The sequence below is a fragment of the Photinus pyralis genome, unplaced genomic scaffold (assembly GCF_008802855.1).
Source record: "Photinus pyralis isolate 1611_PpyrPB1 unplaced genomic scaffold, Ppyr1.3 Ppyr1.4_LG5, whole genome shotgun sequence".
NCBI lineage: Eukaryota > Metazoa > Arthropoda > Insecta > Coleoptera > Lampyridae > Photinus > Photinus pyralis.
The window spans coordinates 49,125,920-49,143,192 of NW_022170596.1; positions in this window are offsets into that span (position 1 = coordinate 49,125,920).

A 17,273-nucleotide genomic window follows, 5' to 3' on the forward strand; every position below is an offset into this window, starting at 1 on the left:
GTTTTGTCTAAATTAAACCGTAGATGGGTTTAATGTGTTTTTCTACTCATTGTGTCACTTGTATCTTGTTTTTATTAGTTTGTTTAACCGCATTTGACTCGATATCTGACTTTTACTGTACGGGTTACTAGCGGGAATGAAAGCAACAAAACACAAATTAATTAGCGATGTCTACGGGAAAGCAAATGCAGGAAACCTTTCTAATTATTAATGACACAGAAAGTAGTAAAAAGCTTACCTTGCAATTAAACGGAGCGGTAGAATTTGCATGACTGCAAAATAACTTTACGGAAAGTATCAAAAATTAATTCGGTACTACAAATTAAAACTTTTTTAATTAATTGTGCGGCCTGATGACATCCTACAAATCTGTAATTGATCATAAAATTCAAACCAATTAAGAGCGCTTCTAGCGTGATGCGACGAATCACGTCAGGAAAAAAATCGCTCCCGATACTTTTATCAGACCCCGTATGTTCTTAAAGACAACCATCTCTGGGCAAATTAAAGTCGTTTGTATTGCATGTATTTTATTATTGGAGAACTTATTGATATTGGAATTGTTTTTTTTCTGGCTATTTATCTCTGTTGTCCAAACATTTTCGTTATCCAAGGTTGATCCGATAGTAAAGTCTTTATCAGTAACCGCCAGTCCGTTAAAAGAATAAATTCCTGATTTTTGAAGACAGGAAATGGCTGACGGCAAATGCTTTTGAGTAAATATTTGGGTTGGATTGTTTTAGGGGCAAACCCGAGCATCACTTCCATTTGCAATGTTTGACACATGATTCATGAATATCGACCAATAACCCAATTTCTTAAAGCAAACATAAACTCCTCAATATTTGGGTCCATTAACAATAAAAGCAAATAGTGTAACCAATCTCCTCTTTTCGCAGGGCAGCGGTAGCTTGCTCAACTTATCTTTTGCCCTACGTTGGTGTAATTTTTCTTACCTGACTTACCGTTGTTATTGCAGTTACGTCGAGACCATTCTCAGATCGTCTTAGGTGGAAACATAATTATCCAACCTACAATTTTCGAAAAATTGATCGTATGCTTATCAAAAATAGTCCTCCAATTTAATCTTGTACTCTCTGGTTGTCTCAGAACCAGTATTTATGTCTTACCTTAAATTTTTTCACTCGTTCTTGTCTTGTGCTTTCTAGATCTGAACACAGGTAGCTTTCAATATGGAATTTTCGAATTTCTTATAGTAAATTTGAAGGTTAGAGGGTTTAGGCATTACATATCATAGAAAGTCTACAAGGTGTTAAAATTAGACTGGTGGAATTGTAAAAGTCCGAAAGGAACTGATGGAATTGGCGATCTTTTGTTCTGCTTATTTAAATTCTATAATTGTTCTCATATTTAGAAAGTCTAAAGGGCCCTACAGACGGACGCGCATCCAAAAACGTGAATGTGTATGCAAAAAACGTCACTTTTTTGAATGCGCAAGAATGACGACAGAAGTTTTGTGCGTGCGTACAAATAGTTTTCAACGTGTTGATGCAAATTGTGCGTCGCACATCAGCAGCGTCGCATATGATCAGGTAAGCTGCAGTGTTCTTTTGTTATATTAATTTGAAGTTGCTTATTTCTTTTTTGTGCACGCCACTGTTGCCAATGGCAAATCAACCAATTCATTAGACATCGCTCAAAATACTGCCAAATTGTAGGTGGGTCTGGAGGCAGTGATAGTACACTTTTTGTATGTGCGTTTTTGAATGCATGTACATGAGCGCGTACAAAAACGTCTGTCTGTAGCAGTCCTTAAGCTACAGCGAGTCGGAGATTTAGGAGGTAATCTTATCTCAGTAGGGTTTTTGTTTCAAAAAATAGCAGCTCGGGGATTACCAGTACGCATTATAGAAATACAATTCAGCACAATTCCCGTGTGTGGGTTTTGTTAAGGACACAGGCTAATTTTGCTTGAAGTCTGGGTTTTTTAAGAAAATGATTGATTTAATTACTAGAAACTATGAAAAAAGGCGTCAAATATTTAATTAAAAAATAGGGAGGGATTAGTCGGAGAAGTTTTTGAAGGTATTCGGTCTAAGACTATCAAAAGGGAACTACGTTCCGTTGCCGCAAAAAATTCTACCAGAGCGACGGTTCCTAATTTTTCGGGCAATGATTTAGAACGTTAATTTCTCGCGAGTTTTCCGAAAATTTTACAATTAAAAAAAAGTGAAAACATTACGACGCAAAAGTCCAAATTTAGCCCAACGAATATTTTCCGTCGGCAAGACATTAAAAGCGTTATCTAGAAATTATTTGTGCTAAATAAAAAAAGAGAGAATTTTGAATTGAATTTCCGTGCTTAGTTGTGAAAATACAGAGTGACCCAACGAGAAGTATACAGAGGGCTTTTGGGGTATTTAATTTAGAAATTTCGAAAAATCCTCGAACACGTCAATTTTGTATTCGAGGGGGACAACTTTTGGAATACAAATCACGAACCCAAGTCTTCACCTCTCTACGTAGGGAGCTTTACCCCTAAAATTTTAAATGGAATCCTATGGCAAATGGCACATTATTTGAAAGCCAATTTAATCGTGATTACTAATCTCCTTTGCTTTTTAAATTCTAATGATTCGTTTCGGAGATATTCGCATTTGAAATGGTTTCTAAAAAAACCAAAACTAATGCGATCTAAGTCACCTTGTATTAACATTTTTAATACAAGGTTTAAATTGTGCAAAAAATAACAAATAACTTTAAACACACAACATTTATTTCAATAAATGCTCGAATTGCCTTCCGCCTGATTCCATGCAATAATAAAGATTTGCAAAACGCTGCCGTACATGTTGCAAGATTTCAGGCGTAATCGCTCGAAATTGTTGAGTTATACCATAGTGTATTCTATTCTTACACTATGGTTACACGTGCTCGCAACCCTTGTAATGTTCCGGGCGGAGTAGCATAAACTTTATTCTTTAAATATCCCCACAAGAAGTAATTTAAAGGACTTAAATCAGGGGAAAAAACCATTTCAAATGCGAATATCTCCGAAACGAATCAATAGAATTTAAAAAACAAAGGAGATTAGTAATCACGATTAAATTGGCTTTCAAATAATGTGCCATTTGCCATAGGATTCCATTTAAAATTTTAGGGGTAAAGCTCACTACGTAGAGGGGCGAAGACTTGGGTTCGTGATTTGTATTCCAAAAGTTGTCCCCCTCGAATACAAAATTGACGTGTTCGAGGATTTTTCGAAATTTCTAAATTTAATACCCTAAAAGCCCTCTGTATACTTCTCTTTGGGCTACTCTGTATATAAGGACAAGTGCTATCGGTCCAGAACAACATTACACTCTTGTGGTAGTTGAGAATTTTACTTGCATCCAATCGATAAATATTGGAAGTTAACGTCCGAAAAAACTTCATTCAAAGGACGACCATTTCGTAGAAGAAAAGGTATCCGACGGGAAGATCCACTTTCCAATCCGGATCATTTCACGAATCATTGTATCAACCAGGACATTTCTTTATATGAGGTACCGTTATTTTATTTAGGAAAAATTAAGGGTTGAGTGAAGTGAATAAAGTCTCAAATAAAATTTCAAATTGAATGTTCTTAAAGATATCATCTCTGGACAATTTTAAGCCGTTGGTATTGCATGTATTTTACTTGTTGACATTGGAATTGTTATAACTACTTTTCATTTAAAGTTACTTTAATTTCAATACAGTGACAGAGTTTTGTATAACATTTACCTATACCTTTCAAACTGATATAGTGATACGTTTGAGGCATTTAAAATGAATGCACTTCAGTGCTAATTCATAAATTAAGTAATTTAAAGGTACTGAGTTCTTCTAATCCAAGTTGGTCGAAATGAATACTCCAGTAACAGCAGCAAGAACAGTCTTTTCCAAAACAGAAAAAGAAGAATTTTGAAATTAATTAAGTAATAAACTTATTTATTTACTTTTTTCAAATTATAATAATACTGGCATTTAGGTTATGACCAAACCGGGCAAGGTTACCGGAAATTTTTTTGTTTCTATTAGTTTAATGAACGTAATAAATTACTACTCCACTGCCAATTAAAACTTATTATTTATTGATTTACAATCGAATAGAATTCCTCAAAATTCAAATGGGCGAGTCAAAAACCTTGGTCCGCGTCGGCCTAATTTTCGATAATTATTTCGCGTATTATTTGCAAATTAAATTCCACTAATGATCCGTAAAATCTATTAACTTTCTTTGGGCGAGATTGTGAAGTGAAATGACAAAAACCGCAATATTCCACGACGCTTCCTGGCTCGGGTCTCAATTAACCCCAATTAAAGGAAATTGGATTGGCACTAACAGTGAATGGATGCTTATTTTAGTTAGTTAGTTTTTTTCGGAGTAAATATCAAGGCCCGTTTTGAATCGGTCCATCATTTCGGATTTGCCCGCGAGAACATTATGCTAACTAGCCATGAAAATAGAAAGAATTTCGGAATAAAAGTCAAGTGCGAAAACTGGTCTGATTATACAATACGCGAATATGATTATTAAAATCAGTTTCCCCTTACTGCATAAATGAATGAGTAAAGAATAATTATTACATAAACAGGATTTTAAATTATTTAAATTTCACAGCGCATAAAAGTATACTTACTTAAGTCCAATCACTCCGTATTCCCATTTTCTTTCAGGGACAAATGAATTTCGAAATTGAAAGGTACACACTACAAATTGTAAGGACCTTGACAAGGTTGCGTATGGCAAGTGCTCTATATTTACATAATTAGTTTACACGCTGGCACGTTGTAAGTACGAACAATAAATAGCAAAAAAAAACAATCGGCAAAAAGTATAATTTAACACTCGAGGCTAAGTTACTCACGCTATAATTGTTTAGTAACCACCAAATATTTTCAGTACAAGTGTGGCGAAAACAATTGAAATCTTTGTTTGGTCATAAGAAGGGCCTAGAACAAGAGGGACAATAAATAAATAAATAAATAAATAAGGGCTGCTAAAAGGAAACTGGGTGGAAATGTCTTATAAAATCCTGTTCGCGTTATATGAGATTTAAATTATTTGCATAGCTAATGCCCATAACAATAATGATTTATATCCTGGCCAAGTGGCATTTCCTTCGTGAGTGATTAATTTCACTTTAGTCACGAAATGAGATAATGTACCGTGATTTATTTGTACGTTTGTACACATAATTATCAATCTCGTTCTACTTGCTTACTCGAATTTTTTAGACTAAATCGGACAAGTCGCAATAAATCTGGTACATTTTTATGCTCACGTTGCCTACAAAGGATATGTGAGAGGTAACGAATCAATGTGGGGAGGCTACAAACTGTGTTCGTTTCATGAATCGACGAAGTTATTGCCTACCATGAATAATCGACAAGGACGCAAGAAATTGGTAGCTGCCCGCTTTTTATATTGGATGCAAGAACGAGTTGTAGCTCACACATTCACTCGATTTCTTGATTTCGTTATACACTCTTGCAACAACTGGAACAAAGCTCAACAATTAAAGCACCATTCTGAGATCAAAAAGAAATAACCTTATCGGTTCAGGACAGCATGGTGCTAGATCACATTTCTGACTAGAAGATGTGTAATTTAGGGCATTAAGGGGATATCAGCCCCATATGAAATTTCACGTACCCCTATAGTAAGCTGAGGAGGAGTTTGGTGACCATTGGAAGCATTTTATTGGCTCACTATAGCCAATTATTCAACGGCGTATCGGCTTGCTACGAAGTGGTGCAAACTACTTTTCACAATACACCATACCGTTCAGCCTCCACACACACTATTTGGAGATGTTCACGTAGCGGTCGTGCGTAGACTTGTAACGGTTTATTTTCTTCAGTACAAAGTAGCCTGTTGAATGATCCCAGTAACAGTTGTATCCTTGGAATTTTAAACGCGCAATTTTAGCTGCGCTGCAATTAGTCGTTATCGATGGTTAACATTCATTTTCCTCTTTCGATTGCAAGATTGCACGCGTGGGATTTTAATTGCCGCCATCCTTATGTTATTAATTTTTGGCGATTAAATTAATTTAATTTGGGGAATCTTCAAAATTATGCTGGAAGGATTTTTCCGATTAATTCCGATATAGTGAGGATTCTTGCGTTTTTTTCTGGCTTATCGTAAGTGCTCTCCATTTGCATTAATCTACTTGACGTGTATCTTCCTTTATGTTGGCTGATATTTGCTATACAATTCTCATCAATTAGCCCTCTTATTTGAAGAGGTATGTACATTTTAAGGTTCTCAACGAAGAGGGTTACCTTTGATTTTCTTAAAGGGTTTTAATTTCTAGTTTTCATTTCAAGTCTAGTTCTAATTTTGGATTCAAGTTCAAAGTTCCAGTTTAAATCTAGTTTTAATTGTTACCAGTTGGACGGACCAGCTTCAGTTGGAAGACACTTTTACCTACCAATCTGTCGGCTGTCTACATCTTCTGACACATCTGCTGTAAAGAAGCCGTCCGGTCATCTGACACCACGGAGTCGATTGTTAACCATGAAACAACTTCTGTAACTTTTAAGAGTAATAATAATAATAATAATAAAGGGTTATAAACTATCGCATTCCATTAATTTGTTACCTTCATTTCCTATTTATTATCTTGGCCAACGAGTAAGGCGAGGCCTTTCAGGCGTTGTTAAGTTCGTTGCATTCCGAGCTCTGCTACTTGCAAGTTTTCTTTTGTTTGCAGGTTGATAGATCCGGGAACTGAACTCACTTCTGTGGATGACATCTAAGTTACATTAAGATAAGCGTTGCGTTACGCAACTACCATTATCAAAAAGGTGACTCCATCCTTCCCGCTGTTATTCTGCCAAAAAATAACCTCGGAACAGAGGATGTCTTGATCCCTCGATGTAGCGAACTTGGCGCTATTATATAGGTGATCGCGTTTATAATGCCTTTTATAACCAATGCGTTTTTAATAATATTTATTTTCTAACACCTTGGCCCCCCCTTCTCCCTAAGATGGACCAACCGTCCTAGTCCTAGGCGACATCCTTGTAGTTTCTTTGAGCGACCGCGCTTGCCAAGGGATTGAATCGGTATCGTAGCGGAGTGGTTGGTGTCCTCGACGAAAGGAGTTATTGCTGAGGTGTGATACGTGCCCAATGGTATACAGGGTGTCTTGATTGATGCTATTGGGAACGTGGAAGTGGATACTCGTTCTGGGAGCAACTTTGTGGTGTACGCGTTACTGAGTGTATGCGTTTTTACAAGCACTTTGTCTCCGATCGGGTAAATTGGACCAGGGGTATGTCTCTTGCACGCACGCGGCGAGTTTAGAACGATCTTCTTCTGGATGGAGATGCTGGAGAAGAATGTGTTTATTTATTTATCATTCTTAGCGTATTTATCTACTTAGAAAGAGAAAGAATAGGCGAATTTCATCATATATGGACAGCTGCGGAAACCAGGGAATGCAGGTACATTATTCCACGGATGCAAGAAAGTAAGTAATACTTTTGATTACATTGAAGAAGCAAAGTTTGTTCTACCCCAACATAAAATTCGACCAACTTGCAGATTAGGTTTCATATTTATATACAAGACAAGATTATTTTCAAGTGGCATATTATATTAATCGTTTGCGAATTCTGATACGCGATTCTAGCGATCGCTCGCGGGGCAAACGCGAAATAATCAAATAATTTGTATTCCCTGAGTCGTATAAGTATGTGGCCTAAATAGTTACGTAATCGTAGAACGTACGAATATGTAGTTTGCACGATTTGCCTTAAGTTTGAAGAAGCGTAGAGGCACGAAGACAACACGGAGGTTCTCTAGTCGTTCCTTAATTGTCCACGATAAAACAATAATATAGTCCTTCGCCAGGTATGACGAGAATATTTTTTAATGTTTGAAGGCGAGTTTCTCAACCCAAACGGCATTCGCTTTTGGCATTTCCGAAAGGTGACGTGATAGCCGTCTTATCACGGTATTCTTTGATGCGCGGTAACGGATAGCGATCCGGGATTGTAACTGCGTTAATTTTCCGGTAACAAACGCACACTCTATAAGAACCGTTTTTCAAGGAACCAAAACTACGGGCGCAGCGAAAGGAGATTCGCATGGTTTGATGATGTCCGCTACTAGCATGCGTTCAAGCTCTTTTTCCAATTTTCCAGGTGACAATCAGTAAGGTGGTACAGCAATCGGCGCCTCATCCGTTAGTTTAATAGCATGCTAAGCATATAGGGTGGCCTCGAATCGTTCCGAAAAATGTTTTACAAGGGACGTAAAAGTTTGTACAGCTGGTCGCCGAATGCCTCGGTAGAAACAAGGAAGAAACCTTCACCATATGAAAAGTCATTATAGACGATGAAGATGACGCTTGGCCGCTAGTACTGCATGTGGGGCAGTTGCTCCGAACACAGCCGGGATTACCACATCCAAAGCAGTTCAGTTTGTGAGTATTCGTTGAGCTTTCGCCAGCCGAGTTTTGTATGGCCAAAATAATGGTAACATTCGCATTTTGGTCGAATCTTGGCTGGTTTATTAGTGGGCATCGCTTTCCGAGTGGGGGTGGCGGAAGATTCAGGTTTCAAGAGAACATCTTCGATGGAACAAGGCTTACTAATAATCACCGTCAAGTAGCATCGATAGACCTTTAAGAGTTCATTTTTTCCACGAAAATCAGTTGCTCATTCCTAATTGCGATGGCGGTTGGCTCCATCGTTTGCGACGTAGGTTTTGACTTTAGATCGACGTCGCTATCAGTGTACTTTCTTGGCTGACGCTTTGAATCGCGGTCCCGCAAATTATACGACATAAACAAGCGCGCGTGTTACGCCACTGTCTTCGACAGCCTGCGTGCGGTGGCTGGCGCAATCGGGATTTGATTGAAAAATGAAGTGTGTGGTATGTAATCATAATTAAACTAAAAGACTAAGGAATGAGCTTATGTACATATTATTAGCTAGGCTAGGATCATATTAGGCTTCTCAATATGGCGGACGTTCATACCAGAGACCCGGACCCAAATTAAATATCGGTTTCGGGTCAGTTTATATTTAAGCGAAAATATTTCTAACGGTTCCGGTTCGGTTTCGGTTCTAAAAAAATAACGGTTCGGTTCTGCTATTTTTTTTCGGTTCATAACGGTTCTTCTTGGTTCTAGTCTTTTAGAAAGTATGGCATTCAAAAAATGCATTACAACAACGTGATTTGTTAATGAATAGGTGTGAAACAGAAATAAAAACGAGACGTATCGTCAGTGTAGCTAATTTACGACAAGGGGAATAAAGGAGGAAGAGGGAAATATGTATTTAACCTTAATTTATTAATAAAAAAACAGAAAAAGTACACAAAAACTTATCTAAAAAATTATGTATGGAATATAATTTTTTATTTTTATTTTTCAAAAAATTGTCTTCTACTTTGATTATTTACATTTACAGTGGTGGCTAAATTACCGCCACCCTTACTCCCTTCCTTCAACTTCCAATAACCTGTTAAGAACCGTAAAAAACCGAAAAAAATCATATGGGTTCCGGTTTTCAATAAGTTTCAATTTATGAAGGAATAACGATTTCGGTTCGGTTTTCGATCCTGAAAAAAATCCCGGTTACGGTCCGATTTTCGGTTCTTTGTCGGTCCGGTCCGGGTCCCTGGTTTATACACGCGCAGTGGCGTACATAGGTACATTTAACATATTGATTTTTTTGTGTGTAATACTGAAATTACATATATTTTACTATCGACAGATTCATCACTTCTTATAAACGAAATCCATTTATTTCGCCATTCACTGTCTAAATTTCTATAGGAAATCTGAGAAATAGATGTATCTCAAAATGTTGTGTTATATACTGTCGCTATGGCAATGGATCTATACAACAACCTATAAAATGAATGAAATTAAGTATCATAATAGAAAACCATTTTAGGAAATATAAGATGGTTACCACCTATGAAATGTAATTTTCGTTTCTTCTGTAGATTTTTATTTCGATACGTTACACGATTTACAGCTGGTCATTTTGTTTTACTTAACCGTTTGTCAAAGTTGGCCATATTGTAATGCCTAATTAGATCACAACAAGCGTACGTTATACAGGGTCTCTGATAAGTCTAGAAATGGTAGAAAATGTACAAGTACTCGTATTTACGTTTTATACCAACGTTTCTGCGTTTTTCAATGTCTACTAATTATCCAGGGCTGCTCAGAAAGGCGAGGCACACCAAAATTGCATTTTTTAATGGAATACTCTGTATATATTTCAATATTTCAATTCTCCTCTCCATTTTAAGCAAAATTTGTAATAAACATAATGTACCTAAATTAAATCGTTTCCGGGTTATAGAGCTTTGAAAATAAACGCTATTATTTTAAAATGCATTAATAATTGATCAAAAAAACGATAATTAATGATTGCGAACAATGATGACAAACTTCACAAACGATTCTTTTCAGAACCACATTATATTTACAAAAGAAATTCGCAATGTCATTAATTATTGTTCTTTATTCAATACATTTTAAAGCAATACCTTTTATTTTCAAAACTCGATAACTCGGAAACGATTGGATTTGGGTACATTATGCTTCTTACAATTAAAACTGAGAGAAGAATTGAAATATCGAATAATATACAGGGTGTTACATTTAAAAAATATATTTTCCCCGATAGTCGACAGTTTCCAGACTTATCAGCGATCCTGTATGTATGCAACCCTTCTTCGTTAGTCTTTTATTTCAATAGTAATCAACTAATCATCGACATTTAGAGATGGGCTGCGCGTGCCAATCAGTGACGTCACCAACAATTTATTTGAGAGTCTACTCTGTTGAGCGGATGGTTGTGGCGTTTCCAGTAACACGGTGGTGGGGAGTTCTCGGATCATCCCCTGACAAATTTTTAAAAATTTGATATTGAAAACGTGTTTGCGGATAAAATACGACCTTCGTTCTCTGGATGTATAATTGTCATATCCAGTGACGCTTTGATTGAGAGTATATGCTATATTGTGTGTGTGTAATGTATTTTTTCGCGAAGGATCCACGAGGCCTTCGATATGTATTTGAAGTTAGCGGTCAACATACGTCACTGTCCTTGCCTGGTGCTTAGAAGAGATTGGAGTAGTACGTTGAACGCTAATTTCATGCATAGCCATTACCCTATGATGCGTTTTACCTGGACCACACTGTATGTATAAAATCTGTTTGAGAGTATACGGCGTATATGGAGTATACTCTATTGGAACAACACTACGGCAGGTGAGAGAGAACGGAAAATTAAGAGGCAAGCTAGCTCTCTCTATCGCATTTCTGTTTATTGCAGTGTTGGTATGATAGAGATAGCTTGCCTTTGCCTCTTAGTTTTCCCTTCTCTCTCACCTGCAGTATCCGCGCTTAGCATTGGCACGCGCAGTCCATCTCTATGTGGATGTGTGTAATACACGAAAGCGAATAGCAATTATTTCCGAAATAGTGATTTCGTCAGTACGACAAAGTACCTACAAAAGGAAAATAGAAATAACTTGCTACAAAGAACTTGCGTTCTGAGAAGACTTCTTTCTTTCATCTTATTATTTTCAATTTGACTAAACTACTTTTGTAAGCTCTAACAAAAAATCTACGGAGATTTGATTAATCTCTACGTTTTCTCATGTTCAGTACTTGAAATAAGCGCGTAATTACCTATATAGAGAAAGTTCAGTAAAAAAAAGCTAATTTATATAAAATGAGATAAATCGTAATTAGACCAAGTGTCAAACAACATAAAGTGTCGTACAGGAATGTTACGTCCGTTTAAATGCGGTACTTGTTTTTGATTATCTTCTAATTGCGGTAGAGACCTGCCTTTATTTATTTCTAATGTGAACTTTTATCGTCCTTACAATTAACCACAAGATTTATTTACAAATCTGTCTAATTCTCCTCTTCAACGCAAAATGTCTTGTTCTATTACTATTAAACATTCTTGGGACCATTAAACCAGTGGTAAGATTACCCACATCCGTTTTAGAGGGCCATTAATTTCATTAAACGTAATCGCACGTAATTAGCGATTAGGTATGTGATTTTGTAATATTCGAACTGTCGGAAGCGTCTTGATTTTTGTACCGTTAATATAAGTAATATGAAAGGTAAGAGGAAGTAAGTATTGTTACGAAATCCATATGGGTGACCTTTATTGGAGTAAATACAGCCACTGATTGACTCAGAAACGAATTAGTAAAATGAACAACGTGGGAAATTAAATGCTTTTGCATATTAAAGAGCCCGATTGTTATAGAACCGATGAATTTGGGTCTTACCTTGAATAGTTTCATGGTTTTGTATGTATGAATGTGTATCGCAATTTACCTTCACGGTCATAGACTACATCACGGTAAGGATGTTACACCCACCGAATGTTGTACTTAATACTTAACACGGAATGATGGCTATGGCTTCCAATTTAAAAAGAAAAAAAACGTGTTCTCCATCAGTTCCTGGAAAGATGCTTTTAAGCTGGAAATTTTACACTTGGGAGATACTTTCGTTTCCATACAAAAAACTAGAATAATAGCTCTTAATATAAAGATCTATAGTCTATGGGCCAACTGGCTAAATTTAAGGAAATGGCATAATTTGGGGGTACCAATTTTCCTTTTTACCACGGTTAGACACATATATTAGGATGTAAAAAAACCATAATTGCCATCTTAAAGTGATGGCTAATAGAAATGGCGGCCAATCCAAGATAGCGGATGTTGAGTTTTATAAAATCAACTATACCTATCTTTAGAACTATTGGTCCGACTTCATCATTTTCTTAAATGACAACTTTTGTGTGTGCTACAATATTGTCATATCTACATTTCCGATAAAATCAACAATTAGTAACTAATGCATGAAGTAAACCAGTGGAACGTTTCCACAAGTTGGCAGTTTGCATGCGCTTATACACTTTAAGTTATTAGCATTACATAAGGGTAGTTGTCAAGAGCCAGCTTGGTAATTCTACGTGAGGTGATATGGAAGCCAAATTTAGGGTTATCTTTCATCTTTTTTGCTGCTTCCGGAATAGCATCTCTTTGATTTTGACGTACAATTTTCCAATGTATTTTTTGTTTTCACATAATCTATCTCAAATTATCTGGTACAATATACATCTTTCCATTAATATTAACAAACTCTTTGCTGACGTTATGGCTAAAAGTCGTATTTGATCGTATTTATTGCAAGACAGTCAGTCTTGTGAGTTGTAAAGTCCCTGTTTAAAGTTAAGCGGAAACGTGTTTCATGTTTTACAAAGAAGTTAGTGGAAGCGCTGTGTTTATCGAGCAGGCGTCGCTTATCTGAAGACTTTCTTTAAGGTTTTCCCAGTACTCGTTAAAGGGAGTTTTTTCACCATTAAAGAGCCAATTTTACATCTGTAATTACAACGAACCCAGTGTCGTCCAAATTGAGATACAAGTTCAATTAAAGTAGAGAAGTGAAGTTATGGAAACATAAATTGATTTATCGACTTTCGTATTTTTTTCTGATAATGTAGTTACATTATGTTTTCAATATAATATGCAGAACAGATGCGCTTTCCATTTGTGTTGTGTTTGTACGTCTCGGAAGCACTTATGTATTAATCAATAAATAATAAAATCACTCAAAACTTATTACTTTATTTTCAGTAGGTAACATTATAAACTTACATCGTAAAGTCGAGCAGGCATAAGTGATGAGCCGATATATTACGTTCCTATACCGACCATATCTTGGAAGTGGCTCAATATATAACAATTTGGCATTATAGTTTTTGGCGAAAACGGTAAGACCTATCACTAAAATTCTTTCACCAAAAACTTTTGGTCACTATCAGCTACAATTCGTACGATACATGTGTAGAGATTCCTCAAATAATAAAAAAGTTTCTCGCAGAGTGAAGTTTACGCTGCTCAATAATCGATTTATCGACTTTGATGGCAATTATGGTAATGTAGTTATATCATGTTTGCGATATAATAGGCATAGTTAGAAGCGCTTACTATTTGGCATAATAGAACTGAAACAATTATAATAATATCTCGTACGGGAGCGGAGATATTCCGGGGTAAATCTCTAACAAGATAAATTTTTATGAAGACACTTTTGAGTGGTTTTTTTACTATAAAAAATGTCATGACCACCGGAAAATGTCGTCAAACACCATTTCGGATGGAGAATTACAATATCTACATACTCTACTAGGTCTGATCTTGTTATACCTCGAAAAAAAAATGTTATCACATTTTTAGCCCGATTTCACTCCACTATGAATACGCATAGAAAAAAATCTGAGATGAAATCTCTGTCCGCATCGCACAAAGGGTTCGAATAAACACACAATTAATTGATTGACAATGACAAAACATTATTTCGATACACATGAAACAAAAATAAAATAAAATCCTTGCAAGAAAGAATATCTTATTACTTACAGATTTTTTTAAAAATCTAAATCATCTGGCCGTGAAAAGTTTCCGATATTCAGATGCACTTATTAAAAACACAAAAACACTCGCTAAGAGGTTCAGGAAACATCACTGCTTTGTCTACTCACTCCCGAACTAACTTTTTTTGAATATGGACAAACTTTTACTACTACACTTGACGATAACTTCAATCTCTTATTAAAATTACTTAACTTTTTCTACACACTTTATTCCAAACCGATGAACTGCGTCCTCAACAAAACGAACAGGACTCATTGCCCGAGATTTATAGTAAACAAATTTACACGCTCTTTTTATCGTCGCGAAAAAACTTTTATTTGTTACTCAGTTGTAAGCGTTGATTAACAAGACAAAACGCAAACGGGTAAACGTCATGTTTAAACGCTACTGACTTGTAAAACTGACAGCTGACCTGTAAAAATTTTACAAGTTAGTAATCTAGTAATTTCATTGGCCAGAATTAATAATAAGTCTCTGTTACATGGATAACACAATTTTAGACATTTTTTGGAGATCAATTGAAGAACTAATTATGTACGTTTACTATTGTTTATAAATAAGTAACAAATAAAATATTGTACATTATACGCCAGATAATAGTTTTTACTGGCTCTAGGAGATGACAGGCTCGCCTAACGGCTCGCCAGTCAACTTCTCCTATCGCCAGTAAAAACTCACTTACCTGCCTAATAATGTAAAATACTATTACGTTGATTCCAGTATTTAAGAGAACACCATTTCCACTATAAAATATTGTCTTTCTTCGGGATTTTCATGAACACCGCCAATCACAATTAGACTTGATAACGCCAGGTTCGAAGGAACGCGTTCTCACTTCTGTCGAACTAACGCGCACATCGTAAAACAGCGTTAAGAACACGTGCGTTAATTAGTTTTCGCTTGATAAGACTGCTGGTCCCTGCATTTTAACATGCAATTTCACGTTTTACAATTAAATAGACGAACCTAAATAAACAATTTACAAAAGAGATTAAATTTAAACAAGAATTACGCAATCAGAAACAATGCTTAAAGGAAAAACCGACACTGAGATACAAATTCAGATATAATAAACCAACTCTTTGATTCCGTAAATAATCAACCAGATTTACATTTAATCAATTTATTATTTTACCAGTTCTTTTGTGTAAATGTATCCGTATGTTTGATGTGTTTTTGTATCAAATTGATTTATCTTGTTTTCCATTACATTTTTGATGGGACTTGCATCTCGTTTTATTAATTTGTTTTACTGTGATTGATATCTGATTTTTTGTACGATTTGAGGTATATTTCTCTTTTATTTTGTTGTCGTAGTTTTGATTTACTTGTATTTGTGTGTCTATGCCAGTTTTTTTTTGCCCAAAGGTTTTTTTCTGGCGCCAGGTGTGCGTAATGTGGTATTATTTGAGTTTAATCTACTTTCCAACCATGTAAAGCACCATTTAGTAATTTAAAGACACAATGTTACCAATTACTTTACACATTATTAAACTGTGGGAACGTATAAAATTAATCCACGAAAATTATGTCCAGTCATTAAATTAATAGTAAATTAACGTGAAAGAATACGTCAATAAATGATTTATAATTATGACTAGACATAAATTTAATTCCCTTTTATTAAGCAGAGATAATAATAAAGTGTTTCAATTATGTCGTGACAATATAATGTTTCAATATCACCACCAAGTGCCGAATTAAAATTATTTTGATGCAATTTTTTTTTAATGTTAATTATTATCCATAAATACATAATTATTTTTTTACCATAATCTTAAACCTCAAATTATTATCTTCAGTTTAATTTCAAGCACAAAATTGATTCATTAATGTTTTAATTATAGTACATATAAATATTTAATTTAAATAAATTAATGTAACCTTACTAAGGCATGCCCACATTATCCCGTGGTGAACCAGCGTTTCGAACCGTACCACACTTTTTTTTTGTCGAACTGAACAACGTCGCGTATGCAAGCTCCGTTATCTTCCCTTCGATGCATAGCCGAAAAACCGACGGAGTTCGTTGCGCCGTCCACACTGGTGGGGCGGAACACGTTTTCGGTAAAAAGGCATAGGTACGGTGTCGCATTTTTATTAGTTGACAGTTCTTTTCGTCGAATTGCTAGGCAACAGATTTTCATTACCTAAACAACCCAAATTTACTCGGTAAAATACAAACCTCTTGTGCAATTATAAGTGAAAGTAACTGCGGGCGGGTGCTGTTGTTACGAAAAAACATTAAAAGGATTCTTCTTTTAAATTATTCACACAAAACACTTTAAACCTAGCTATAGCTCTTCTATTAAAAATTTTCCAGGACACACCTGAATCCCGGCACAATGAAAAATTCCAATCCCGACATCAAATTCCAAATTGTATGGTAAATAACGGCCTCGATCAAATCCCTTGAATTCCAAAAAGAATTACCTACTTAAACAAATTTTGAAAACACCTGAAACAAATTAGTCGTGGAATTTAGCATGAGACATCTATCTGGATCATTAAAGGGTTCGAATAAACACACGACTTACATGAATTAACACAACGTTCATTGTAACACAATAAATTAATGAAATCTTACAGTTGTCTGTCTAAACATGCAAGAAAAAACAACAATTTGCGACAGAGAACAAATGCATTACAGCCTTGCCGCACTACACTTTCTTTTTAGCGCGTTTTTTTTTTAAAAAAAGTAGCGCTTATATATTCACTTTGGCTGTTCGGTCGGTCGGTCGCCTGCAAATGTTTTTAAATATCTCGAAATCAAGCACGCACCCGTTTCTTGTCCCTCCTCAACCTCACGTATCCAAATTTTACACTAAATTTTTTGCGC